Raw genomic sequence first — 27,439 nt, 5'->3', positions numbered from 1 at the left:
ACCCCAACCAGGACCACAGGCAGTGCAGGAACAATAAGGACCCTTTGTCTGTAATAAAGCCATCACAATCATCTGTGCTGGATACCCGCCAAGCCTCTGGGATTGTTCTGACTTGCAACTAATTCCCTGTTCTCATCTCACTGAGGCCATTTCAGTATCCAGTAAGGTCCAGTCCGCAAACCTCTTTACCCATTTATCTTACATGAACCTTCCGTCTCCATTGTTTTTATTACGGTAGCACCAGGGTAATAATTTGCTCCTCACTTCCTATAGCAAACGTATACCCCTGAACAAGCAAATAGTTGCCCTGTTGCTAATATATTTATATATCCCAGAGATGCTGCTGGGACCTGTGGATATTGTCCCATAATACACAAGTCCTTTCTATCTCATTGATCAGGGCACCTATTTCTTATGTATAATCAGCCTTAAAAGCAATTTTAGGCCCCTTGGAAATATTAGGAAGTTGCTGAAATTGCTTATTAGTCTCATTGGGCCCTTTGCATTCATAGGACCCCTGCAGTTGCAGAATGTACCTTCTCTATTGTTATGCCCTTGTACTTATTCTAATATAAATGCGCTTGTGCAAAACTTCCCCAGTCCCAAATCATGGAACCCAAAAGGAACGTAACTTGCAGGGAAGTCAGTGATTATCTGGTGGGACCTGTGGAGTGTCTGGTGTGACTCCTAGTGAATTTGGGTTGCATTGTCCTATTATTTTAAGATTTTAAACTTAAGGAAGTTTTATTTAACATCCCCCCCCCCGATTCCATCTTCTACTGGCTTTGTTTGCAGTTTCAGCCTTGACTACACTCCACTGTTTCTCGGACTGACTGGCCCTGCTGCTGTATTATGATCCCCTTTGAACCATTCCAGAGGTCCAGAGAGAATGTTCCTGGGTGCCAGACCCAACTAAACAGGGACCAATCACTAGGTGTAGCCTTTACACAGAGGCCCCTGTACTAGGGACAGTTCAGTGGGAAAATGCGAGGATAAAGTTGCCCTTTAACACCTGATTTTCTCTGGAATGTACCATCCCCTTCAAGTATTGAAGTAAAAATAGAATTAATCCACATATGTTTAAACAGATTGACAGACGGGGAAGTGCTGGTGAGAAGAAAGACTTGCAGCTGGAATCTGCTCTAATGATCCAGTGCCGCCAGTGCCGCCAGAGCCTTTGAGCCGCGCATTAGTCCCACCAATTTTCGGAGCAGCAGCACTTGAAGAGGGCCTTTAAAAGTGTTCCTTTTTATGAGACATTTGATATGAAACATCCCTAGAAGCTCCTGTCATCTCTTTGAATTGTCTTTCCCACAGGAACCATATCTGTGCCACGGTAGCTTGTCCTTCTCCAGCCAAAAGTGAAAGTACTACACTGTAGTTAGAAACCCCAACAGACACTGCAATTAGAAACCTACCAGAAGGACTAACCTCCAGACCCACAGTCATGGCTGGGCCCCAGGGCCACATCATCACTCAGGTCCCCTGGTGGAAAATACAAATGAAGCTACAGTATAACATGTAACAAATGTTAAAGGGATACTGTCATGGGAAAAAAAATTTTTTGACCAGGGGCAGCTGGGAAATTGACAATATGTCTAGCCCCATGTCAGATTTCAAAATTGAATATAAAAAAAATCTGTTTGCTCTTTTGAGAAATGGATTTCAGTGCAGAATTCTGCTGGAGCAACACTTTAAACTGATTCATTTTGAAAAAAAAATGTTTTCTCATGACAGTAGCCCATGTGACAGGGTGTTTGGGAAACACCACTGTCTTAGAGCAAAAGGCACATAAAAGAGTGCATTTAAACTGCATTGTATGTGCTGCAAAGGAATATTTGGCTCAGGTAGGGTTAATATTCCCTCTCAGCCAGGTAATTAAGTGGCAGCTGAGAGAGGATCTACCTGGCAATGTAAAAGAGCTGTGTGAGCACAGTTTAGAGGTTTCCAAACACCTCCTAGAGTGGAGGGAAGTGAGGGGCTGTGAGAGACAGAGCTGGGCAGAAGCAGCTTTGCTGCCAGCAAGAGAGTTCCAGAGCTTGGAGCCTAAATCCCTTGTGGGGAAAGAAAGAGAAAAGGACTGGCAGAGGCTAGTGAGTCTGAGTCCCAGGAGGGTAAGCCAGCAGGGCTGAGTGTGAAGCCCAAATACAGTACTTCAAGGTGCAAGAGGGTGAGAGTTTCCCTTGATGGTGAGCGACCAGAGGTGGGAAAACCCTGAATGTTTTGCAGTGTATTTACTGAACTGTACCCTGCATGTTCTACAGTGAAGTTGAACTGTAACCTGAACATTTTTCTGTTGCCTTTTCGTTGGAATGTCCAGTGCTTAATAAACCTGTGTTTTTTTGTCTGAAGCCTTGGTGTCCCCGTCTCTAAGCTCTAAAATCCTACGCTACCTGTCTACCAAACGCTAATTCCCCAATAAAAGTGCATGTGCAGGCCAGTGGCATGTCACACCCTTTAAAGATTTTCAGTATACAGTATCTATGAAGGCAAGCCCCCAACAGTGGAACCTTGATAGTTATATACGAATTATCTGGACAAATGGCCTAGGGGCAGCTTTATGGTGTTCACCTTTAAATCAACTTTTAGTATGATGTAAAGAGTGATATTCTAAGACAATTTGCAATTGGTTTTCATTCATTATTATTTGTGATTTTGGAATTATTTAGCTTTTTATTCAGCAGCTCTTCAGTTTGCACTTTCAGCAATCTGGTTGCTAGGGTCCAAATTACCCTAGCAATCACACACTGATTTGAATAAGAGACTGGGATAGGCCTGAATAGAAAGATAAGTAATAAAACGTAGCAATAATAATACTGTACATGTGTAGCCTTACAGAGTATTTGTTTTCTTAGATGGGGGTCAGTGACCCCATTTGAAAGCCGGAATGCATCAGAAGAAGGAGGCAAATAATTCAGACACAAAATAAAAAATGAAGGCCCATTCAATAGTTGCTTAGAAGTAGTCATTCTACAACATACTAAATGTTAACCAACCCTTCAAGACATACAACATTTTGGGAGTAAATATGGCTGCTTTGCTCTTTTATAATCATTAGGGGACAAATACCCAAGAGGAGGCAAATGTAATGGCACAACTTTAATGGTGGCAGAAACAGTAACTTTGCCAGTTCCCCTTGAATGACAGTACTAAAGTTAGATTCTTGGTGGGAGCTGTACCCCAAGATACTCCAAGACCAATCGAAGGGGTGTATGTTGGGCAACAATGACAAAGTGCTACTGTCAACCCTACTCATTCTGTCATTGTCATTCTGTCCTCCTCATCTTTCCATACTTGTCATGCCCCATCTGCATCACAACAACAGTGAGTTTGAGAGAAGGGATGGACGTTGCAGCTCAGTCACTGATTGGGCTCTGCGGGCCCCAGACTTGGTCTCTAAGCAGCGAAACACCATTGTGCTTTGGAGGGCCGGGTGCTGTTAGTCCCATCCTGCTTTATGTTGCAGCAAAGTCATTCTGTCTCGGCACAGTCATTACTTTCTGCACAGCATTTGGATTTAATGTATTCATTAACCTGCCACATCTCTGCTCGAGAGGATATCATCTCAGTCTCACCTCCTATTTACTTCTCCCATTGCTCATCTTGTGCCTTCATTTTCCCAGACACTTAAACACCTGCCCTACTTACCCCCCAGTGTGCTGGGAAATTACTCTCACTGCCTCTTACAATTTCTGACCAATCACATGCCCAGAAGATCAGCCCATGTTTCCCTTACTTAAAGGAGTTGTTCACCTTCCAAACACATTTTTTCAATTCAGTTGTTTTCGGATTGTTCCTCATTTCCTATAGCAAGGAAGACTTTTTTTCAATTACTTTCCAATTCCATTATTTATTGTTTACTGTTTTTCCAAAATCTAAGTTTAAAGTTGAATGTTCGTGTCTCTGGTATTTCAGTCTGGCAGCTCAGTAATTCAGGTGCAGACTAAACGGTTAACGGTATCAACTAAATGTATAAATTAAGAACAGTTTACAAGGTCAGCGACCCCCCTCCCAGAGCTGCTTTAGTCGATGAAAGATTACATTTTACACTTCAATATTAGAAAAACGATGACACATAGAAAATAGAAAAGGCGTTATTGCTGGTGATCTATCCGAAAACAACTAGTTGTTTGAAGGTGAACTACCCCTTCAAAGGAGAAAAAAGGCGTAAAAAGAATATGGCTGTATTTTCAGGGACGAATCGGCCGGCAGGACACTGGAAAAAAACCCAGTGGGCCCCTGCTTCTCCGGCCAACAGCCTGTTCTTCAGTGACGCAATGTTTTCCACGTTTAAAGGTTGGGAGGGGGCCCCCAGGGACTGCTAGGAGGGCCCTTCGTTTTGCACCCAAGGCTCCAGTCCAACCCTGTGTATTTTATTTATTGAATTCACTATACCAGCCCAAAGCTTTAGCAGCTCTATAACAGTAAAGACTCCGGTCTTTAAAGGACCAGTAACATCAAAATTTTTTTTTACAAAATTCGTTAGTATACAATGAAAAATAAACACCAAGACAAATTAAACTTTTAAATTGCAAAGCCTTTATTAAGAAATAACTTACCGAAACTCCACTTCCTGTCCTCTTCAGAAACGGCGAAAGGGCGACCATCCTTCCTGCAGTGATTGATTTCTCCTCCCTGGCTATTCTCCTACTCAGTCCATGTCTCCCAGCACTCAGCGCTGTGCTCAAGGTAGAGAGTCGGGACAGCAGCAGCAGCATGTCCAGCAGCAGCCCCCACAGCATCCCATCCAACAGGTCCACGAGTCTGGAGGCTGCACGCTGCTGCAGGAGAAGGCAAGGATTCAGGAAAGGAATCCTCCGCTGCGATTGCAGCGGCTACACGGGGAAGTGACTTGAGAAGGGGAAGAGGAGCCGCCGGCAGATTCACTTGCTGTATCCTTGATTGCGGCGCTGGAGGAGGCGGCTACACGGCAAGTGACCTGAGAAGCTGAAGGGGGAGAAGAGCCGCCGGCACATTCACTTGCTTTATCCTTGATTGCGGCGGCTGGAGGATGCGGCTACACGGAACCTCCTCTGTGAATGAATAAACGAGACAACTCCCGATCGCCATTTGCCAAATGACAGAGGGAGGGAAGCGGCTGTAGTAAGCCGCCCTGAAGTAACTGTGCTCTCCGCGGCGGAGGCAGCAGCGGGCCCTGTTGGATGGGATTCTGTGGGGGCTGCCGCTGGACATGCTGCTGCTGTCGCCGCAATCGCAGCGGAGGATTCCTTTCCTGAATGGCGATCGGCGATGGCAAATGGCGATCGGCAGTTGTCTCGTTTATTCATTCACAGAGGAGGTTCCGTGTAGCCGCATCCTCCAGCCGCCGCAATCAAGGATAAAGCAAGTGAATGTGCCGGCGGCTCCTCTCCCCCTTCAGCTTCTCAGGTCACTTGCCGTGTAGCCGCCTCCTCCAGCGCCGCAATCAAGGATACAGCAAGTGAATGTGCCGGCGGCTCCTCTTCCCCTTCTCAAGTCACTTGCCCGTGTAGCCGCTGCAATCGCAGCGGAGGATTCCATTCCTGAATCCTTGCCTTCTCCTGCAGCAGCGTGCAGCCTCCAGACTCGTGGACCTGTTGAATGGGATGCTGTGGGGGCTGCTGCTGGATATGCTGCTGCTGCTGTCCCGACACTCTATCTTGAGCACAGCGCTGAGTGCTGGGAGACATGGACTGAGTAGGAGAAAAGCCAGGGAGGAGAAATCAATCACTGCAGGAAGGATGGTCGCCCTTTCGCCGTTTCTGAAGAGGACAGGAAGTGGAGTTTCGGTAAGTTATTTCTTAATAAAGGCTTTGCAAATTAAAAGTTTAATTTGTCTTGGTGTTTATTTTTCGTGTAAACTAACGAATTTTGTAAAAAAAATTTTTGATGTTACTGGTCCTTTAAAGTAGTCCACAGCAGCTCCCCATCTTGGATCTTGTTAGGCCATCTTTGTGTGTCAGTGGCCCTGCACATGCTCAGTGTGATCTGGGCTGCTGTTAAGATGCTTATGGGTTATTGGAAACCATTATTATAAACATGTATTTATATAGCGCCAACATATTGCGTAGCCATGAAGCAGAAAGGTCCATCTGTCACTGAAGCTACAGGGCTGATTATTAAATTCTCATGCAGAATGCACTGGGTTCTATGCCCAGCCTTGTATTGTGCCTTTTATATTCTATATACTCTGTATATTGTCCCTAAACTCAGGTAAGGGCTGGGCTTGTCTCTGGTTGGCCAGAATTCATTACTGGTACTTTTTTGGGATTTAGTTCTCCTTTAATACAGTCCCAGCTCTTAGGAACGGATATATTCACTCTTCATTATGAGGATTTGCAGCCAATGAAATGGCAATAATCTATATGCTATGGCCCTGAGAGACACTAAAGGCATTGTCAAGAATATAGACACTTGGTTGAAAGAGGGGTTAAATGTTACCAGTGCCAATCATTTAGCAGCAATATCATCCTCCCAGAGGTTAAGCGATACAAGTTATGTTTCTTATGCACAGCTCAATGGCATCTATCCATAAGATTTAAAGATTTTGTACAAAAACACCTGTCACTCTCCCGGCAAAGGCTTCTCCAGGTAAATAAGAGCCCCTCACGCCATGTGAGTCCACCATCCACAAACATGCTGGGGATTGACAGTAAATCAGTGAGACTTGGCACCTCTGTGATCCGCGCGTAACGCTGCAAAATACGTGATCCTCATGCACAAAGGCCTGACTGGCACAAGAGATTCAGCCACAGATCAGGCAGTTGGGACAGGCAGAAAACTACTGTAACACGCAAATGGCAGCAATGACTGACACTAAGCAAGGGACATTGGGGTAGTGGGATAGAGCAGGGGTCCCCAACCTTTTTTGGCCCAGGGACCAATGAAGAGCCAAATTTTTTTGCAAGGACGGGGGTGGGGAGTGGTTGGGGAGGAGATTGGGGGGGGGTCAGGGAGGGGGTTGGGGCTCTTGGTCCATTTTGGCGCGCCTGCGTCGCATTTGGTGCACCGCGTTAATTGTTTGGCTGCCCACTTCAGGACTGTCCGCGGCGGTTGGGGACCCCTGGGATAGAGTATAGCAGGGCAGGATGATGTTAGGGAGAGGGGGTGTAAGGGTGGGATAGTGTGTATATGGAGATACTCTTATATGGAGTGCTTTATCTGCTGCTTTATTTCCTTTACAGCCTCTCTCCCTTACACATCTTCTAGTACTATACACATTATCCACAAAATGAAAAAAAAAATGCAGAAATAATACGGATGCCGTCCCATTTAATGGTGCAGTTATAACATGTTTCGGATCAACTTCCAACAAAAAGGAGTTGGTCCTGAAACATGTTGTGACTACACCAATAAAATGGTAAAAGCACCGTTGGAATCCACGTTACCTCTATATCAGTCATTTCCATTCTGTAGATGGAACATGTATAGTAGGACAAGACGGTGTCAGGGAGAGACTGTAAGATAGTGTGTGTTTAGTAAAGTAAGAAGGTCTCATTACAGTGTAAATTAAATCAAGATTAGTCGAGGTTAGATTATTAATAATCAGGCTCTATATAGGATCTTACATAGAATATTACACCCTGGACCCCATTAACAGTAAGTACAGCACTTCCAGCAGCATTCTAGCTGTCGCTGAACTACAACCTGCAACTTTTCATATATTACCCCTGGCAATGACTGCTTAGGCTTGGTTACTGCTGATTCCTCAAGACCCACACCATCTGTACCAGCGAGGATGCCATATAATGCCCCCTGCCTTTCTTCTTTCACATAAGCCTGCAGGCAGTAACTCAGCTTTCTGTTCTCCGCTGCTCAGTATCTCATTGATTTCATTCCTATTTTTAGTCCTTCCAACTCTCTGCCTTATCTCCCACACAATAAAGAATCACATCCAACAGATTAACTGTGATTGGCTGGCAGAGACAAACTAGCTACAGGTATAGGCTAAGAGAGAATGCTGGGAGATGCAGTCAATAGCATTTAGAATAGGATGCACTGAATCCAGGATTTGGTTCGGAATTCAGCCTTTTTCAGCAGGATTCGGATTCGGCCGAACTGAATCCGAATCCTAATTTGCATATGTAAATTAGGTGCGGGTAGGGAAATCACAAGACTTTTCGTCACAAAAGAAGAATTTTTTCCACTTTTTCCTTTCCTACCCCTAATTTACATATGCAAATTAGGGTTCGGATTCAGTTCGGTATCTTTCACAAAGGATTTGGGGATTCGGCCGAATCCCAAATAGTGGATTCGGTGCATTGCTAATCTAGAGTGCCAGCAGTTGCATTTCTGGAGGATCCTGTAATAAGCTTTAAGCCAACCACATTGGCGTTGTTGGGTAGGAATGGCTTGAGAACTTGAAAGAGAAGGATCCTGGCCAATCCCATGACAGCACCAGCATCTGCCGTAGACATAGCATATACTATTAAAATGAATTAGACAAGATTGCTGGGGTCACTGTGTTCCTTTGAATTGGAGGATCCTGTAATAAGCTTTAACCCAACTACTTTGGCGTTGTTGGGTAGGAATGGCTTGAGAACTTGAAAGAGAAGGATCCTGGGCAATCTCATGACAGCACCATTATCTGCCATACAGACAAAGCATATTATATTAAAATTAATTGTACAAGGATACCCCATACCCCAGAACGGATTCTTTTGTTTTGGGTTAGGGACCCCATGGCGGACGTTTCAGATTTTACTCTAGAAAGGCACTTACTTAACGCAGCCAAGATACTTATCCCACGATTATGGAAATCCCCTCTGGCTCCCACTTTGAAAGATTGGGTCGGGAAAGTAAATGAGATTGCGAAATTTGAGGAACTTTCCTCCTCTACGGAAAAACAACTTACCAACTTTAGGAACACTTGGGTACGCTGGTTTTTGTTCAGGGACACCGCGGAGTACAAGCGAATACTGAGCTCTTAGCTGTTCGGTATATCTGGTTATGTTTGTACATACTGCATGTCTAGAGATGTGTGATTTTTACTTTGCTATGCTATGTGTATTGAATATTCCCTCCCCTCTCCCCCCCCCTTTTTTCTTTCTGTACCCCTATCCTTGCCTTTTGAAACTTTAATAAAAATCTATTATACGGAAAAAAAAAAATTAATTGTACATGATTGCTGGGGTCACTGTGTGCCCTTCAATGGTGCAGTTGGCTAGGAATGGCTTGTGAACTCTAAAGAGAGCGATTCTGGGTGATCCCATGACAGCATATCTTATTATGAATTAATGTCGTACAGGTACGGGACCTGTTATCAAGAATGCCCGGGACCTGGGGTTTTCCGGATAACGTATCTTTCCGTAAATTGGATCTTCTTAGCTTAAGTCTACTAGAAATTCATGTAAACATGACAATAGGTCAGTTTTATTCCAATAAGGATTAATTATATCTTAGTTGGGATCAAATACAAGCTACTGTTTTATTATTACAGAGAAAAGGGGAAATCATTTTTTAAAATGTGGATTATTTGGATAAAATGGAGTCTATGGGAGAGGGCCTTTTTCGTAATTCGGAACTTTCTGGATGATGGGTTTCCGGATAACCTGTATTATGAATTTTAATGAATTGTGGGAGGGTCGGCTGATATTTCAGTGCCCTACTCATCAAAAACAAAGGGGCACCTTCTACATAAGGATAAACTTAGCTGAGTCCTTTAAGAGAATGAAGGCTGGGAGCACTTGAGCCTGGAGACACCAACGCATCTTATCTCACCGCTTGTTAAGATGTCTCATTAGAGAGCGGCTGTCTGATGTTCAGGCGTACAATACACAAACTGCTGTGAATAAAACCTCTTTGAAAAGATCCGGCAGAGTTCATTCTTGTTCCGGCTCTATTCCCACTGCTCTCCTGCTGGGCCCAATGTCCCCAACATCTCTTGAGGCACTGCTGCTTAATCTTCCCCCAATATACATGATGTCCCAGCAGCTCTATATTTAATGCCATGCTGCCCCCCGTTACTTTGGTCGGGTTAAAGCTTATTACAGGACCGGCACCACCTGCATTAGGGCAAAATAGTGTATCTGCTTGTGAAGTAGCTGCTGTGTAGCCACTGGGACTGACCAATCAAGTTAAATAGGGCAAAAGGGCCCACTTTCCATTGAAGATAACAGATGAACTACAATGGGTTTAGTTCTTACACAGGGAGATAACGTGGGGTCAAGTGCCAAACATGCCTCTCTATATTTTTTGCTTTAAACACAGAAATATTTTTGGCAACACTGGCTCTTTACACAGCTTTTTAAAGGAACAGTTACATCAAAAAATTAAAGTGTTTTAAAGTAATAAAAAATATAATGCAGCATTGCCCTGCATTGGTAAAACTGATGTGTTTGCTTTATTGTTTATATAAACAAGTTGCTGTGTAGCAATGGCGGCAGTTATTCAAAGGAGAAAAGGCTCAAGTTACACAGCAGATAAGCTCTGTAGAACATAATGGTGTTATCTGTTATCCACTAATTATCCTGTGCCATATAGCCTTTTTTTTTTTCAATTTCCGCCATTGCTACACAGCAGCTTGTTTATATGAACTATATTAGTGTTTCTGAAGCAAACACATCAGTTTTACCAGTGTAAGGCAACACTACATTATATTTTTATTACTTTAAAATGCTTATTTTTTTGGTGTTACAGTTCCTCTAAGACCAGTTAAGATTAGATTGTAGCAACTGGCTGTCCCTTCCCAAACCATCACCAACAGCCTACGCTGCTGCACTATAATAAACAACACCTTTCTGTGTGAGATTAATTGCCCTTTAAATAAATCTCTGCCTGAGGTCAGGTTAATCATTTGCTAATTCCCTCATTAATATGTAACACCCCTGTTTAAATAGCAATTTCCTAGTCTCTGACCCCTTAGAAAGAGAAGAGAGACTCTAACTACCTCCTGCCAATAAATCTCCAACAGAGAGATGTGATTGGCTATTAATGGGATTATAGCACATATGATAGAACAAGCAGGCTAGATACTAGTGGCAGGTTATACTGATGATGCCCCTAAAAACTGGGGGGGCTGAGTAAGTGAAAGCTTTACATCTGTTTCTATATGGATCTGTACAGAGGTGCAGAGAGTGCCTGACACTCATCCTGAGGCTACTGAGGGTCCAATGAATACAGGGGTCCCCTTGATAATGAACGATTTCAAAAAAATCAGTTTATGTACAATTGCCTGTTTCTCTTTTTCTTATTATAGATAAAGGGGAGATTCACCTCCTATGTTATAGAATGGCTAATTCTAAGCAACTTTGGCTTTCATTTTTAATTTTTTTTTTATTTTTTTTTTAATTATTTGCCTTCTTCGTCTTCTGACTCTTTTCAGCTTTCAAATGGGGGTCACTGGACCCATCTAAAAAACAAATATTCTACAAGGCTACAAATGTATTGTTTTTGCTACTCCCTTCATTTATTGCTGTGGATAGGAATTGTCAGACGGTCCCTAACTGCTGAGCAGGGAAACAATCATACTTATGAACAGCAGGGGGAGCCCCTTACTTCCCAGCCATGCAGAACTCAAGCAGCTTTGTTTGTTTCTCTGTAGAGCAGTCGGTGACTGTGTAGTGATTTATATTGGATTTTATTTTTGCCTTTACATCCCCTTTAATGTTTCCAACTCCAGCTGCAGGGACAAAGATCATGGAGCCTGATTTAAACTGATAAACTGGGATTCTATTTGGAGGATTATTTTGCTGCAGCCGCTGGCTCTGCAGAGTTGGATAAAGTTTGTATTAAACAATACAAAAACTATAAAATCCACATTAGATTACATGACAACACAGGACCCAGTGCAGTCTGTATATTCTGATTATTAATCAGTCTTGTTGTATTGGCTTCTGGCAGATATTATTTGACTTGTGCTGTTTTGATCATTTATGACGATCCCTAAGCAGCCCAGACCACACTGAGCATGTGCACAGTCTTAGTCTTGCAAAGATGTTTAACAAAGTTACAAGATGGTGACTCCCTGTAGCCAACTTTGAAAGCATAAATCATTTGTTTGATAAGACTTGTGGTGCAGTGAGTTCATGTTTATGCTTAGTAGACAAAATACAGCATTTCTAGCCTTATTCTATTTTAGACTTTACTTCCCCTTTAAGTGCTGTCAATGGGACCCTCTCTGCAGAAAGAAATTTAATTTGGGATACATACAGTGGTGTGAAAAACTATTTGCCCCCTTCCTGATTTCTTATTCTTTTGCATGTTTGTCACACTTAAATGTTTCTGCTCATCAAAAACCGTTAACTATTAGTCAAAGATAACATAATTGAACACAAAATGCAGTTTTTAAATGAAGGTTTACGTTATTAAGGGAGAAAAAAAACTCCAAATCTACATGGGCCTGTGTGAAAAAGTGATTGCCCCCCTTGTTAAAAAATAACTTAACTGTGGTTTATCACACCTGAGTTCAATTTCAAAGGTTATAAAGCCATTTCTAAAGCTTTGGGACTCCAGCGAACCACAGTGAGAGCCATTATCCACAAATGGCAAAAACATGGAACAGTGATGAACCTTCCCAGGAGTGGCCGGCCGACCAAAATTACCCCAAGAGCGCAGAGACAACTCATCCGAGAGGCCACAAAAGACCCCAGGACAACATCTAAAGAACTGCAGGCCTCACTTGCCTCAATTAAGGTCAGTGTTCACGACTCCACCATAAGAAAGAGACTGGGCAAAAACGGCCTGCATGGCAGATTTCCAAGGCGCAAACCACTTTTAAGCAAAAAGAACATTAAGGCTGGTCTCAATTTTGCTAAAAAACATCTCAATGATTGCCAAGACTTTTGGGGAAATACCTTGTGGACCGACGAGACAAAAGTTGAACTTTTTGGAAGGTGCGCGTCCCGTTACATCTGGCGTAAAAGTAACACAGCATTTCAGAAAAAGAACATCATACCAACAGTAAAATATGGTGGTGGTAGTGTGATGGTCTGGGGTGGTTTTGCTGCTTCAGGACCTGGAAGATTTGCTGTGATAGATGGAACCATGAATTCTACTGTCTACCAAAAAATCCTGAAGGAAAATGTCCGGCCATCTGTTCGTCAACTCAAGCTGAAGCGATCTTGGGTGCTGCAGCAGGACAATGACCCAAAACACACCAGCAAATCCACCTCTGAATGGCTGAAGAAAAACAAAATGAAGACTTTGGAGTGGCCTAGTCAAAGTCCTTACCTGAATCCTATTGAGATGTTGTGGCATGACCTTAAAAAGGCGGTTTATGCTAGAAAACCCTCAAATAAAGCTGAATTACAACAATTCTGCAAAGATGAGTGGGCCAAAATTCCTCCAGAGCGCTGTAAAAGACTCGTTGCAAGTTATCGCAAACGCTTGATTGCAGTTATTGCTGCTAAGGGTGGCCCAACCAGTTATTAGGTTCAGGGGACAATTACTTTTTTACACAGGTTTGGATTTCTTTTCTCCCTAAATAATAAAAACCCTCATTTAAAAACTGCATTTTGTGTTTACTTGTGTTATCTTTGACTAATAGTTAAATGTGTTTGATGATCAGAAACATTTTGTGTGACAAACATGCAAAAGAATAAGAAATCAGGAAGGGGGCAAATAGTTTTTCACACCACTGTAATGGTGCTGGGGATTCACTGGCAGACTGAGATAAGGAGGCAGAGGCACAGAAAAACATATTTTTATGCTATGTCCTATGACAGAAGACTGCATCCAGCCTAATTAGAGGTGCAATTAAAAATGAAAGGCAATTAGGGGATGATGGAAACTCTAGCACTGCGAGCAGAAGTGTTCCTTTAAGCTCACTTGAGAAGCCAGAGCCGCACTTTGGTTCCCATCTCCAGACTGTTAAAGTGTAATCCGCTCCCTTGTGTACCAGCCAAAGGTTCTGGCAGCTGTAAAGGCAACCGAGTGTGAAAGCCTCTTTATACAAAGACTTTGTCTCCCTGGGGACGGGAATGTGACAAGTAGCACTAGCAGCCTATGGCCGAGGTGTAAAGAGGCTTGGGGGAGCCCAGCCCAGCGGGGAATACATTTTAATCATACAGACTTAAGAAAGCAGTATGACAGCTCACACACACACAGGTTTGTACACAGTTATTTATAATTATGATTCTTGTGCCACTGTTTATAAATAGGTTATACTTTCCCTTTAACATTTGGAAACCAATAAGAAAGTTCATTTTTTTTCTCAGTGAAGTGAGAAAAAACATGGAACTAACCGCGAAACCATTCTCTTCACTGGTGAGCAACCAATCACAAGGAGCCATTGGACATATCGCTGACTTCAATTTTTGAGCAGCCAATCACGATAAGCCCAGGGTGATATCCCAGGAGACAACCAACTGTCAACAAAAGGAACACCTACTGGCACAGCTACAAGCCCAGCGCCTTCTCACAATGGCATACTTATATACATATGTATGTGTCCTGTGTGCGTTTCCCCCCGGGGTTTCCGCCAATACCCAAAAAATATACAGGCAGGTTAATTGGATCCTGATTAAATTGAAAGCCAAAGAAGGACGGCACTCCGGTCAAGCAAAGAGCAGGTTTATTACATTATCCTGCAGGGATCTTATGCCTTACGCGTTTCGGGATTCAATCCCTTAATCATAGGCCTGATTAATCTGCCCTTATTGTGTGTGAATATGATAGAGACATTAGATTGTAAGTTCCACTGGGACAAGGACTTATATGAACAGTGTCAGAATGAGGTGTCTGGAGCCCATACTTCTGTGTACCTTACTTGCTGCTTGCAGACACCTACAACTGAAGTTTCCAGCAGGGCAAGGTGGGTGAGGGTGGTCCGAGGGGCCCACAAAGGCCGGAACCCACAGGGTTTTTTCCTAGTGTCCTGTTGGCCCAGTCCGATCTTGGATGTGAATGATGTACAGGTATGGGAACCTGTTATCCAGAAGCAGGGGCTTAACTAAAGAGAAAGCAGGGGGCCCCAGGAGGTATAGGGGCCCCATGACACCTTAAATAATGAACAATTTCAACATATATTGGTAAAAAAGGAAAACCTGTGGTTATGTTGGGGGCCCTAAAATTAATTTGCTGTGGGGCCCAATAACATCTAGTTATGCCACTGTCAAGAATGCTCAGGACCTGGGATTTTCCTGATAACAGATCTTTCTGTAATATGGATCTTCATTGCTTAAATTTAGTAGAAAATCATGTAACATTAAATAAACCCAATAGGCTGGTTTTTGCTGGTTTTTGCTTCCAATAAGGATTAATTACCGGTATGTCTTATTTGGGATCAAGTACACGCTACCGTTTTATTATTACAGAGAAAAAGGAAATAATTAGTAAAAATGTGGATTATTTGGATAAAATGGAGTCTATGAGAGATGGCCTTCTTGTAATTTGGAGCTTTCTGGATAATGGGTTTCTGGATAACAGATCCCATACCCGTATTATCTCTGTACAGAGCTGTGAAATATGTTGGAACGACTGTATATAAAGTATAGCAATGCCTTTTAGCATTGCAAGAAAGAGAAAATAAAAGACAAGAATGACTGCAATACTCAGGCACATGTCAGGTGATACTCATGGTGGGTGCTGGGAGCTTCCCATCACAGGGTGCGGCCCTCCCCCTGTACTTGAAGACTGGGGTACAAAGACAATATGTTACTATGGCAAAAGCGAAGGCTTGCTCGGTTCTGAAACGCAGGGCACAATGTGGGCAGTAAAAAAAAAGAAAAAAAAAATAAATTATTTGATTTGAACTAATTAGGGTCTCATCAATCTTTACCACGGATTCAATTTTGAATTCCAAAAAAGAAAGAGGAAAAGAACGGCATTATCCCGCAGGTCTTTATTCCAGCCGGAGAACTAGTCAAACAGGAGAGGGGAATGAGTTGCCCCCCGCAGAGGTATAGAGCGGGTAAGCGCAGCGCTCCTGTAGACGTGGGCTCTTAATGGAGGAAAATTACAGGCACCGAGCCGAGCAAATAGTTTCTAGTAATCACATCTTGCACTAAAAGGAAATGACAGAAGGTATTTTACATCTCCACAAAAGAAGCCCCTGTCACAGCCCCGTCCATAAAAATAAATAAATATTAGCACTCATTAACCCTGCCAGCGACATCATGTAATAAGCTCCACAGCCCCGGAGCAAATCTATGCTACTCTGGGGTGCTGTCACCCAAACATAAACTGCCTGCTAATTCCTGGAGATAATGTGCAGTACTGTATAAGGGGACTTTGTTTAGGGGTAACGACTCGCTGTTCTTTTCTAAAAGTCCCTATTTTTCTGCTAGAACATGGGAGTGTAACTCCTGGAACAAATATGCCTCCGGGGCTTTCTGCCCAAGAAAGCAAAGAAAAAAGGGCAGCTGTTATTCCAGAGAAATAGCTATTAGCTAAGCCCCCACAAACCAATGAATTTTCTACAACAAACAGGATGGAGTTATTATATGTTAGCACAGTATTTATCCTGCCATGTGTTCTGGGGGCATTATATATGAAACTGGCACGGTATTTATATTGTTGTGTTCTGGGGTTATTGTACATGAACTTGGCACTGCATTTATCTTGTTGTGTTCTGGGGGCATTATATAATTGTCACTGTATTTATCCTGCCATGTGTTCTGGGGGATTATACAGTATATGAAACTGGCACTGTCTTTATCCTGTTGTGTTCTGGGGGCATTATATATATGGAATTGTCACTGTATTTATCCTGCTATGTTTTCTGGGGGCATTATATATGGAATTGTCACTGTATTTATCCTGCTATGTGTTCTGGGGGCATTACATATGGCGTTGTCACTGTATTTATCCTGTAATGTGTTCTGGGGAATTACATATGAAAGCGGTGCTGTATTTATATTGTTGTGTTTTGGGGTTATTGCACACAAACTTGGCACTGTATTTATCATGCTATGTGTTCTGGGGCATTACATATGGAGTTGTCACTGTATTTATTCTGCCATGTGTCCTTGGGGCATTATATGTGAAATTGTCACTGTATTTATCCTATCATGTGTTCTAAGGGATTACACAGTATATGAAACTGGCACTGCATTTAGCCTGCCATGTTACAGGATTACATACACAACTGGCACAGTATTTATTTTGTTGTGTTCTGGGGTTACTGTTCATGAACTTGACACTGTATTTATATTACTACCGTATGTGTTCTGGGGGATTACACAGTATATGAATCTGGCACTGTCTTTATCTTGTTGTGTTCTGGGGGCATTATACATATGGAATTGTCACTGGATTCATCCTCCATGTGTTCTGGGAAATAACATATGAAACTGGTGCTGTATTTATATTTTTGTGTCCTGGGGGCAATACATATGGAGTTGTCACTGTATTTATTCTGCCATGTGTCCTGATGGATTACACAGTATATGAAACTGGCACTGCATTTAGCCTGCCATGTGTTCTGCAGCATTATATACACAACTGGCACAGTATTTATTTTGTTGTGTTCTGGGGTTACTGTACATGAACTTGACACTGTATTTATGTGTTCTGGGGGCTTTATATATGGAATTGGCACACATGTTTTGGTATGTGTGAAACTGGATCTGTGTTTATCTTGGATGCATTCTGGGGTATTACCACTATATTTATTCTGCAAGGTGTTCTTAGAGATGTTTTACATGAAATTGCAAATGCATTTATACTCCCACTGGGTATTATACATGCAAGTGGGCCTGGAATACTATATAGGACTTTACCTATGCAGAGAAAGAATTAGTCTAAACACAAAAATTCCTCTCCGCCTGTGCCCTATTCATAACCGATTGGTCAGGAGCCAAAAATAAGCAGTGAATGTTTCCGGTTCCATAGCTTTCCTGTTCTTTGTAAGAGTGTCATTAGAGCTGGACCCTTCAAGGGAACTGGGAGGAAGGGAGATGTGTTCTCTGTCACTTCAAGGGCAGCTGGTTTACGGTTATACACACACAGAATGATGGGAGGCATGACTAGAAAGGATATGCGCTCTGGAAAGACCGGGATCTATGTCATGACCAACCTAACTCTCCTTCAGCTTCAGCCTTGCATAAAGGCTCTATTGTTCTCTTCTAACTTTACCACAACTTCTCCTATGTCCACCCTAGTCCTCCTGTAATGTGATCATCTCCCTAAAAAAGCAATCAAGGGTCCCAAATGATTGCCCCTTGATTGCTTGTGTAAGGGAATGATCACATCACAGGAGCACTTGAGTCCTCCTATAGCAGCAGCTGGAAACTTATAAACAGTGAAAGGTGAATGGCCAGACCTGCTACACATCAAATTGACATGAAATCACTCACCATTTGTCCTTAATGCAGTGATTAGAATCTGCTCTTCCCTGTCATCAGTCTCTGAGCTGTGCACACCTGAAATACACAAACAGAAAATATGATTTAGTAGGTGCCTGCACTGTTATTCCAACAAAGAAGGCTTGGGGATTGTGGAATATGTAGTTCAACGGCAGCGAGTTGGACACAGTATAGATTATTCCAGTAGGGATTGGTCAAATCAGAGATTTATCTGGCATAGCCAGGGATTCCAGGTGTATCCTAGCCCCGCCCTGTCTCCTCCCACATTCTGCCCTGGCCCACCCCCTTCCTAAACATCCTGCTCTTCTGCTTTGGACAGACATTGGAGGACTATTGGGTGACAATTCCATGAATTTAATGGAGCGGCATTGGATGAAAATTACTGATAGCAGGTGACGGACCTGTTACTTTGGGTGATGAGGGTTAAAAACTGAAATCTTTGGTAGGACCTTCTCTATAAAGGATACCACTTGTGAGGGGGGGGGGGGGAGCCAAAACAATTCTTCTTTAAACAGAAGAAGGCAATGTGCAGTTACAACAAACACAATTGGGCAGTTCCTTTTAAGTTTCCATGGGTCATGTGATACAAGTGACATCACTACATGCCTTTGATCACTGATGACATCACTAAGCCCCTTTCACAAGGATATATTTCAGAGGTAATTCGTGGTTCCTATGTATATAGCGCTGGTTTGTCACGCACCGGTTTTGCGTGCGGCACATGATACACTGACAGTGGTACCTAATCCCTAGAGATGAGCTGCTGAAAGGCTCTTTGTTGCATTAATTTGCTTTTAGTCCTTCTCATAATATGAAATTCCTCTCCTGTTCAACTCAAAATTTTCTTTATTATATCAGGGATAGAGACTGCTCATTGGTTCTTTATATAAAGACACATAAAGGGTTAAAAAGCCATCTGTGCACGAATTAAAGATGAAACGTAGCATTTTAGATACTGAAAGTTGGAAATAATGTTATTATGACCCCTGTTGACTATATATGCCTAAAGAAAAAGCCAGGAGATAGCCGGTACAGGTATGGGATGCATTATCCGGAAACACGTTATCTAGAAAGCATAAAGCTCTAAATTACGGAAAGGCCATTTCAAATAGACTCAATTTTTTCCAAATAATTAAAATTTTGAAAAATGAATTACTTTTTCTCTGTAATAATAAAACATGACCTTGTACTTGATCCAAACTAAGATATAATTAATCCTTATTGGGAGCAAAACCAGCCTATTGGGTTTATTTAATGTTTAAAGTATTTTCTAGTAGACTTCAGGTATGAAGATCCAAATTACAGAAAGATCTGTTATCCGGAAAACCCAAGGTCCGAGCATTCTGGATAACAGGTCCCATACCCGTACTACAACAATCCTGGCAAGGCATGCTGGGATTTGTAGTTTTTAGATTAGTCAGAAGGGCATGAATATAACTTACAAGGAGATATAGCAAATCAGTATAAAGCTAAAAGGACCTCCTGCAGCCAGACAGCCCAGCCAAGGGTCCCACCAGGGGCATATTATTGTGTTGCCCAGGTTCCCTGTGGGACAGCATAGTAAAATACCAGCAAGGCAGGGGCAGTATTAAAGGAGAACTATACCCCCCGAACAATGTAGGTCTCTATAAAAAAATATATTGCATTAAACAGCTCATGTGTAAAACTCTGCTTCATGTAAATAAACCATTTTCATAATAATATACTTTTTTTAGTAGTATGTGCCATTGGGTAATCATAAATAGAAAATTGCATTTTTATTTACAAAATAAGGGCCGCCCCCTGGGGATCGTAGGATTCACGGTGCACACAAACAAACCAAACATGCTAGATTCACATGAGCCAATTAACAGACAGAGTTGTGTCTTTTGCTTCCACACTTCTTCCTATTACAGTTAGAGCTGCAGTATTTTTGGTCAGGTGATCTCTGAGGCAGCACACAGACCATCACGAAATGGTGGTTCAAGACAAGAGATGTAAATAGGCAATATTTACTTAAATATATATTCCAGTTTGATAAGATTCTTTAATATCTCACTTATTATATATTAATATAAAATCTCACTGTTGCTTTAATATTCATTTTGGGGGTAAAGTTTTCCTTTAAAATATTACTGGCGATGTACTTACCAATAAACTCGTAAACCCTCCCCCCCAATCTCCTCATTATCTCCACCTATAACATATAGTTTTGCTAGAAAGAAAATACATATTTGCCTTGTGAAGCATCTGATCATCAGTAAATGTCCCTTTTTTGAAAACTTTTTTAATTGATTATTTCCCATTTTTCTTTTACTACTACTCCTTTGCCTTTGTCAGTTTCTCAATCACTGCGCTATTTAATCTTATATAGGGTTAAACTGCAGTAGTGAATTAAAACATGGGTATCAGATACCACTGGGATAGAATGCTGTTATACCGATAGCTAGAATCTCAGCCATAAAGCAGAGCAGGACTGTTGCTTACAATGGGATCAGATAGGATTTCTCACCACTGGGATAGAATGCTCTGTTATACATATAGCTAGAATCTCAGCCATAAATCAGGGCAGGACTGTTGCTTACAATGGGGATAAGATAGGATTTCTCACCACTGGGATAGAATGCTCTGTTATAATGATAGCTAGAATCTCAGCCATAAAGCAGAGTAGGACTGTTGCTTACAATAGGGATCAGATAGGATTTCTCACCACTGGGATAGAATGCTCTGTTATACAGATAGCTAGAATCTCAGCCATAAAGCAGGGCAGGACTGTTGCTTACAATGGGGATCAGATAGGATTTCTCACCACTGGGATAGAATGCTCTGTTATAAAGATAGCTAGAATCTCAGCCATAAAGCAGGGCAGGACTGCTGCATATAGTACACATTTCAGGTGCATGTGCAACTATTTATTTTGGAAGCATTGTGCCCCTTTAATCACAATAACGCCTGTATCCACAAGATCACTGGAGAGGGTCTGTGCTGTTGGGTAGAAAAAGTCAAATCAGCTTAGTGCCTAATCAGAGTGATGAGCGCTTTATCACCCTGCAACATCTGTATAAAGTGCTGCGGGCCATTAGTGAGGCCGCTAGAGATGGGAGAGTTCCCAGGCTTTAATAAATGGTAATTTCATTATGTTGGAAGCCAGGCTCAATTATAAAATGGACAGTGAAGGCCAAAGGCTGGCGTGTAACACACAGGGGCTGTGATTTACAGTGTGGAAGAGACGGGGCAAGGTCGAAGGATAATTTAATAAGTGCAAAGCGCAGGTGGAAGGGAGTCTTGTAAAGCGAAACGCGTGGTGTTGTTAGGCTGGTCGTGTCTATTGAACGCAGGGCAAATGTATTGACATCTTTTAATTGCATGAAAGGTAACGCTCAGAGCTGAACACTCTCCAGAGGCTTGGGGGGGGGTGTAGGAATGCAGGAACCAAATGGTCCGACGGGCAATTTGCACCAACCCACTTGCTTTGCTTGAGCTGCTTCTGCCACTTTCAAGTTACATTGATTGTACCATAAACGGGGGGTAATGCCAAAGTAGCCAAAGGGACCACAGGCTGGTCATTTGTACACCCCTATCTACTAATGCTGATGAATGCCTGAGCACTGGAAAGCAACATGGAAGCTCCCTCTCCCATGTACAGATTCAAATATGCAGAGCCTTGAGGAACACTCACCTACATTGAATAATGTGTAGAAATCCCAGCCTGCTGTGCTTATACAGTATAGGAGTGTTTTAGGAAGCATTTACCTATAAAGCTATCACAGGGGCTCATTTATCAACACTGGGCAAATTTGCCCATGGGCAGTTAACTATAGCAACCAATCAGTGATTAGCTTATTTGAAGCCAGCTGCAAGTAGGACAATGAATGCCGGAATCTGATTGGTTGCCATGGGATACTGTCCATGGGCAAATTTGCCCAGTGTTGATAAATGACAATAACTGTATAATTACAAACTATTTACTATGAGCATTAATGTCAACCCCCTCCCCACCCATACACATATTTAATGAGCTGATGAAACAAGGGTCCCAGGTATGAGGGCTAATGCAGACAATAAATGGAAAGTTGCCCTTTAATCCCATGAACTACATACCATTTCCCTATACTCATCTCATTTCTGAGGTTTAGCTTCTCTTTATTGTTCCATATACATTATTATCATATTAATGGGGGAGAGATACAGAGGATTAAACCCACGCACTACCGGCAAATGTATATTTGCCTTTCTGCGATATTAAAGGTGCAGTTCCCCTTTAAACGATGCAGGAAATGCTTTTTTAATTATTTTAAAGGAGACATATAGGATAAATGAAAAAAACCCTAATTTTGTAGGCAATTATAAGTAATATATGGTGTTGCTTTTACATGGTGATAAAAATTAATATTATCTTTTAAAATAGCCCCTTTATTGGAGCTCCCTATAGATGTTCTCTGGTCCCTGTATGTGTTTCAAATGAGGGGTGGGCGTGTCCTAATGGTCCCTGACAGAAGCACAATAGGATGGGGACAGCCAATCACAGCCCTGCAGTCACACAACTAAAAAGTTGCTAAGAACAGATCATTCTATGACAGCAGCAGAGGAAAAACACTGCTATACAGTATTGGTCTCAGTTATGACTAGCGGCAATTCTGCATCAGCAAATCAACACATAGCAACCAATCAGTAATTAGCTTTGACTTTTCTTGCTAAAGTCATAGATTGAATGGCTACTGGAGCCAGTCCTTGCACCCGAGGCAATAGTATTTATTATGGGACATGCGCCCAATCACACTCCTGCACTTCCGCATGGTTTCCAAGGCCTCCATCCTGCCTATTCTAATGGGACACAACTGAAGTTAACTTTTAGCATGTTATTGAATGGCTAATTCTAAGCAGCTTTTCAATTGGTCTTCATTTTCTTATATTTTTTTTTTATAGTTCATAGTATTTGCCTTCTTTTTCCAGCTTTCAACTGGGGGGCCACTGATCCCATCTAAAAACAAATGCTCTGTAATTTTATTGTTATTGCTGCTCATCTTTCTATTCAGGCCTCTCATATTCATATTCCAGTCTCAAAGCAATGCCTGGTTGCTAGGGTAATTTGGACCCTAGCAACCAAACTGCTGAAATTGCAAACTGCTGAATAAAAATCTAAATAACTCAAATACCACAAATAATAAAAAATGAAAACCAATTGCAAATTATCTCAGATTATCACTCTCTACATCCTACTAAAAATTAACTCAAGGGTGAACAACTCCTTTAAGCACTAACAACACAAATCTAAAAGCAGTGCCAATGCCCCCCAAGCTCTCCCCAACATTCACACCCTGCACTTGCCTCTCGCATTCTGACCAGGCTTTATTCTTCGCGCTTCTGCCTGGGAGAGGTTTGTTGAGACGGCAAAGGGAGCCGGGAGTGAGGAAAAAAATAAATGAATAGGGAGGGGGTCTAAAGTGGGACCCGGCCAAAGTGCCTAAGCCTATGACTGCCCGAGGAAAACTGGTTCCATGTGGTATATGATATCTCTCTCTCTCAACCTCTCACACTGCCACTAACCATACACACATGCCCTTCTTGGCTATCATGATACTATGATATTTAAGCCCAGTAACATCAAAAAATGAAATTATTTTAAAGTAATAAAAATATAATACAGTGTTGCCCTGCACTAGTAAAACTGCTGTGTTTGCTTCAGAAACACTACTATTGTTTATATAAATAAGCTGCTGTGTAGCCATGGGGGCAGCCATTCAAAGAAGAAAAGGCTCAGGTTACACAGCAGATAAACTCTGTAGAACATAATGGTGTTATCTGTTATCCACTATTCAGCCTGTGCCATATAGACTTTCTTCAATTTCCGCCATTGCTACACAGCAGCTTGTTTATATGAACTATAGTAGTGTTTCTGAAGCAAACACATCAGTTTTACCAGTGCAGGGCAACACTACGTGATATTTTCATTACTTTAAAACACTTTCATTTTTTGGTGTTACTGTTCCTTTAAGCCCCTGCTAGCAAACAGAAAGAAATAGAGAGAGTTAGAGAAAACCTAAATCCCCTGAGCCTTCCCCTAGTTATTACAGGCACCCTAACAGAAAATATGAGACATTATTAGCCAATACCTGTGAGTGATACATATCAATTTATCATGTTTATTTTGATTCTTTGAATGGGGATCACATTTTTTATTATTAAACAGCACTGCAATGAATGAAGCACTTCAATGGGCACAGAACCAATTAAACATAATTTACGCAGTGCCTGCCCCTACCTCCACTCACTTATACTTGCACTGAATTTGCCCTACCAATATGCTACATGAGGGGCAAGCAACACAAGTGATGTCTATACATAACATCTGCCATTGATCAGGATATAATGGTGCTGATCACCAAAATAACTAATCATATGGAAGTGAGTACCCACCTAACACTGGAAGTCTGTGTTTGCAACAATTTTGTTGCACTTTGACCCTTGTTAGCAAAGATGCCCTTTAAAGTGGACCTGTCACCCAGACATAAAAAGCTGTATGATAACAGTCCTTTTCAAATTAAACATGAAACCCAAATTATTCTTTTTATTTAAGCATTCATAGCTGTTGCTAACTCATTTAAAAATCTCAGCTGTCAATCAAATATTGTCTGCCCCTCCTCTAAATATTTTCACTTTTCATTCAGCCCTTACTAGATGTCACTGCTCTCCCCACATTCCCCTGTTCTCATGGGGATGGACATTGAGTCCCCCATTCTGGTGCACAAACAAGATTCTGAGATGATACAAGGTTTGCCCTAATAAAAGTGTCAACAAAATGGCTCCTGCCTGCTTGCTATAATTATGAATTCCCAGACGGATGTAAACAACATTCAAATAATTTATACAGTGTAATTAAAGTTCTTGACTAACATGATAAAATAGGATTTTGAATTATTTTTTTGGGTGACGGGTCCCCTTTAAAGATCCCCTCTCCCTGTAAGTTAGGACAGGCCACAATATCCAATGGCTTGATAGGGATCGTTTTAGGGCAGGCATGTCCAAAGTCAGGCCCGCGGGCCAATTGTGGCCCATTTTCAAATTTACACCAGCCATCAGGCTCCATCATGAAATTAATAATAATTCTTAGTGTGCACCAACCAGGGCAGACAAGCTGCCTGCAATCCTCACCAACAAGAACAGTGAGCTGGGTTAGTGCCCCCAGGTGCCATCAAACATTCCCTGTTATGGGGAAAGGGAGCACCAATGCTTTAGTGGTGCCGGAGCTTCCCTGTGGAGGTGCATTGCATTTACTAATGGGAGGAGGCTGATTTATTGCTAATGTACACGGATGCGCTACTTTGTATGCAGGAGGCAGGTCGGTCTCTGACGCTGAGATACAGCCTCTTGTAAATACATAGCTGATCTTATTTCTAAGGATCAAATGGAATAAAGGTTTTTTTTATAAAATTTCAGACATTTACTTACGGATGCACCGAATCCACTATTTTGGGATTCATCCGAATCCTGAACCAAACCCTAATTTGCATATGCAAATTAGGGTAAGGAAGAGTTAAGAGGAACCACTCTCGGAGAAAAAAAGGATTCAATTTGGCCAGGCACTTGCATGAAAAAGCTGAAAAAGGCCAAATCCCAAACCAATTTGTTTATCAGCAGTTAATTGGTCAGATTTGGCCAACAATCAGATCAGGAGTGCAGACCCCCCCTGGAGAAGACAATCTTCTGATTCAGTCCTTACCCAATGGGATTTATATTCCAGTAGATATCTGGCCAGTAAGATGGACAAGTCAAATAGTAAGCAGGCACTATCAGCCCATGTCTGCACTCAGAGAGTGAGTCTACACTCAGTCCAACACTTTTTCCCTCGTACTACCAGTCATTTAGCTTTTAGGCTGTCAAACAGTTTTGAACAGGGAGGTAGGAGGTCAATCTTTGTTTTCAGAGACGCCGGTGCATTTTAGTCACCCCCATTCAATTTTGGCCATGCCCTACCCCATCTAGGTCACGCCTCTGTCCGGTGACAACTGCTTCGGAGGATTTTGGGTGCTACGTCTATAGTTTTCAGTGGAGTGGGCAAGCAGATATGTGGGAGCAAGTTACTGAAAGAATCTGCCCTCCAGTTGATGTCACCACTCCACCCACTGATGTCATAGCTCCATACCTTCACGTCATTCCCACTGCACTTGTGCCAATGGCCGGTCCCTACCAAGCCCTGGACCCAGATTTAAAAGTGGCAACCCTAGCTACACCTAAAGGTCCACTTTTATGCAAAGGTCATCAGATAAGCAGATATTTGACCACCCGGGGCCTACGGAGACCCTCGTGAGAGGACTGCAAAAGTTCCAATGCCATTTATTCAATGTGCCAAGTTACTGATAGAATCTGCCCCACTGCCCTCCAATTGATGTCATTGCTCTGCCCATTGATGTCATTGCTGTACCCATTGACATCATAGCTCTGTCCCTTCACGTCACTGCCCACTGCACTTGCGCCAAAATAAACCCAGATTCAAAAGGTGGCAACCCTAGCTTCACCTTAAGATCCACTTTGGTGGAGAAGTCATCAAACATGCAGATATTAACCCACCTTGGACACCTGGGGCCTATGGAGACCCGTCATGAGAGGACCACAATGTGCCATTTCCAAATATTCAATGTGCCAATGCCATATATTAGATACCCACAAAGAATGCAAATACATAAGGATTCCCGTGAAAAATAACCTATGCCAATATGTCTTACTGAACATAAACCCATAGCCAAGTTCTAAAACAAGAAATATTAACTCTTTATAACCTTATAGATATTCCCCTTAACCTTTAAGCACTAACAATTTACACTTAATGAGTTTTTTTCCCTGCCGACCTGAGAGGAGTCAGTTTTGGAGCAGGAAATGGTTTGATGGGAAGGTGACTTAGAAGTGAAGCAAGCGGACACTGTGTTCAGTTCAGCAGCAGAAAGGGGTCATTCTGGACCCCCCCGGCACGGCACAAACACAGAGCTCAGTGTGATGAGAAATCCTTAGGAGCGGCCTTACTCCATCCAGAGCCAAAGTACACAGGGGCCAACAGAAGTGCTGCATCTCCCGACCACAGCGGGCTGGGTTCTTTCCATGAGACATGGCTCTGTAGCAGGGAGGAACCGTGGAAAGAAAAGCTCTATTTAGGCGGCTCTGCCTGGCAGAGGTGTGGGGAGACACCAGCAGGTATGGAAAGAAACTGAGGAAGGAACACAGAATTTGTTTGTTTTTCTTTC

At 42.3% G+C, this 27,439-nt stretch overlaps 1 protein-coding gene across 2 annotated transcripts in view; it reads right to left on the bottom strand.

The window, feature by feature from the left end:
- Positions 1–27,439, bottom strand: part of plxnb1.L (plexin B1 L homeolog) — a 148,249-nt gene that overhangs the window by 78,840 nt on the left and 41,970 nt on the right. For both annotated transcript variants that reach the window (XM_041590871.1, XM_018259137.2), the window contains exon 2: positions 18,216–18,281. The gene's annotated coding sequence lies outside the window, so the exon portion shown is untranslated. The remainder of the gene's footprint in view (positions 1–18,215; positions 18,282–27,439) is intronic.

This window comes from Xenopus laevis, chromosome 4L (assembly GCF_017654675.1).
Source record: "Xenopus laevis strain J_2021 chromosome 4L, Xenopus_laevis_v10.1, whole genome shotgun sequence".
NCBI classification, from domain to species: Eukaryota; Metazoa; Chordata; class Amphibia; order Anura; family Pipidae; genus Xenopus; species Xenopus laevis.
Note: the sequence above shows the minus strand (reverse complement) of the source record. Positions and strands in the feature narration are given on the sequence as shown.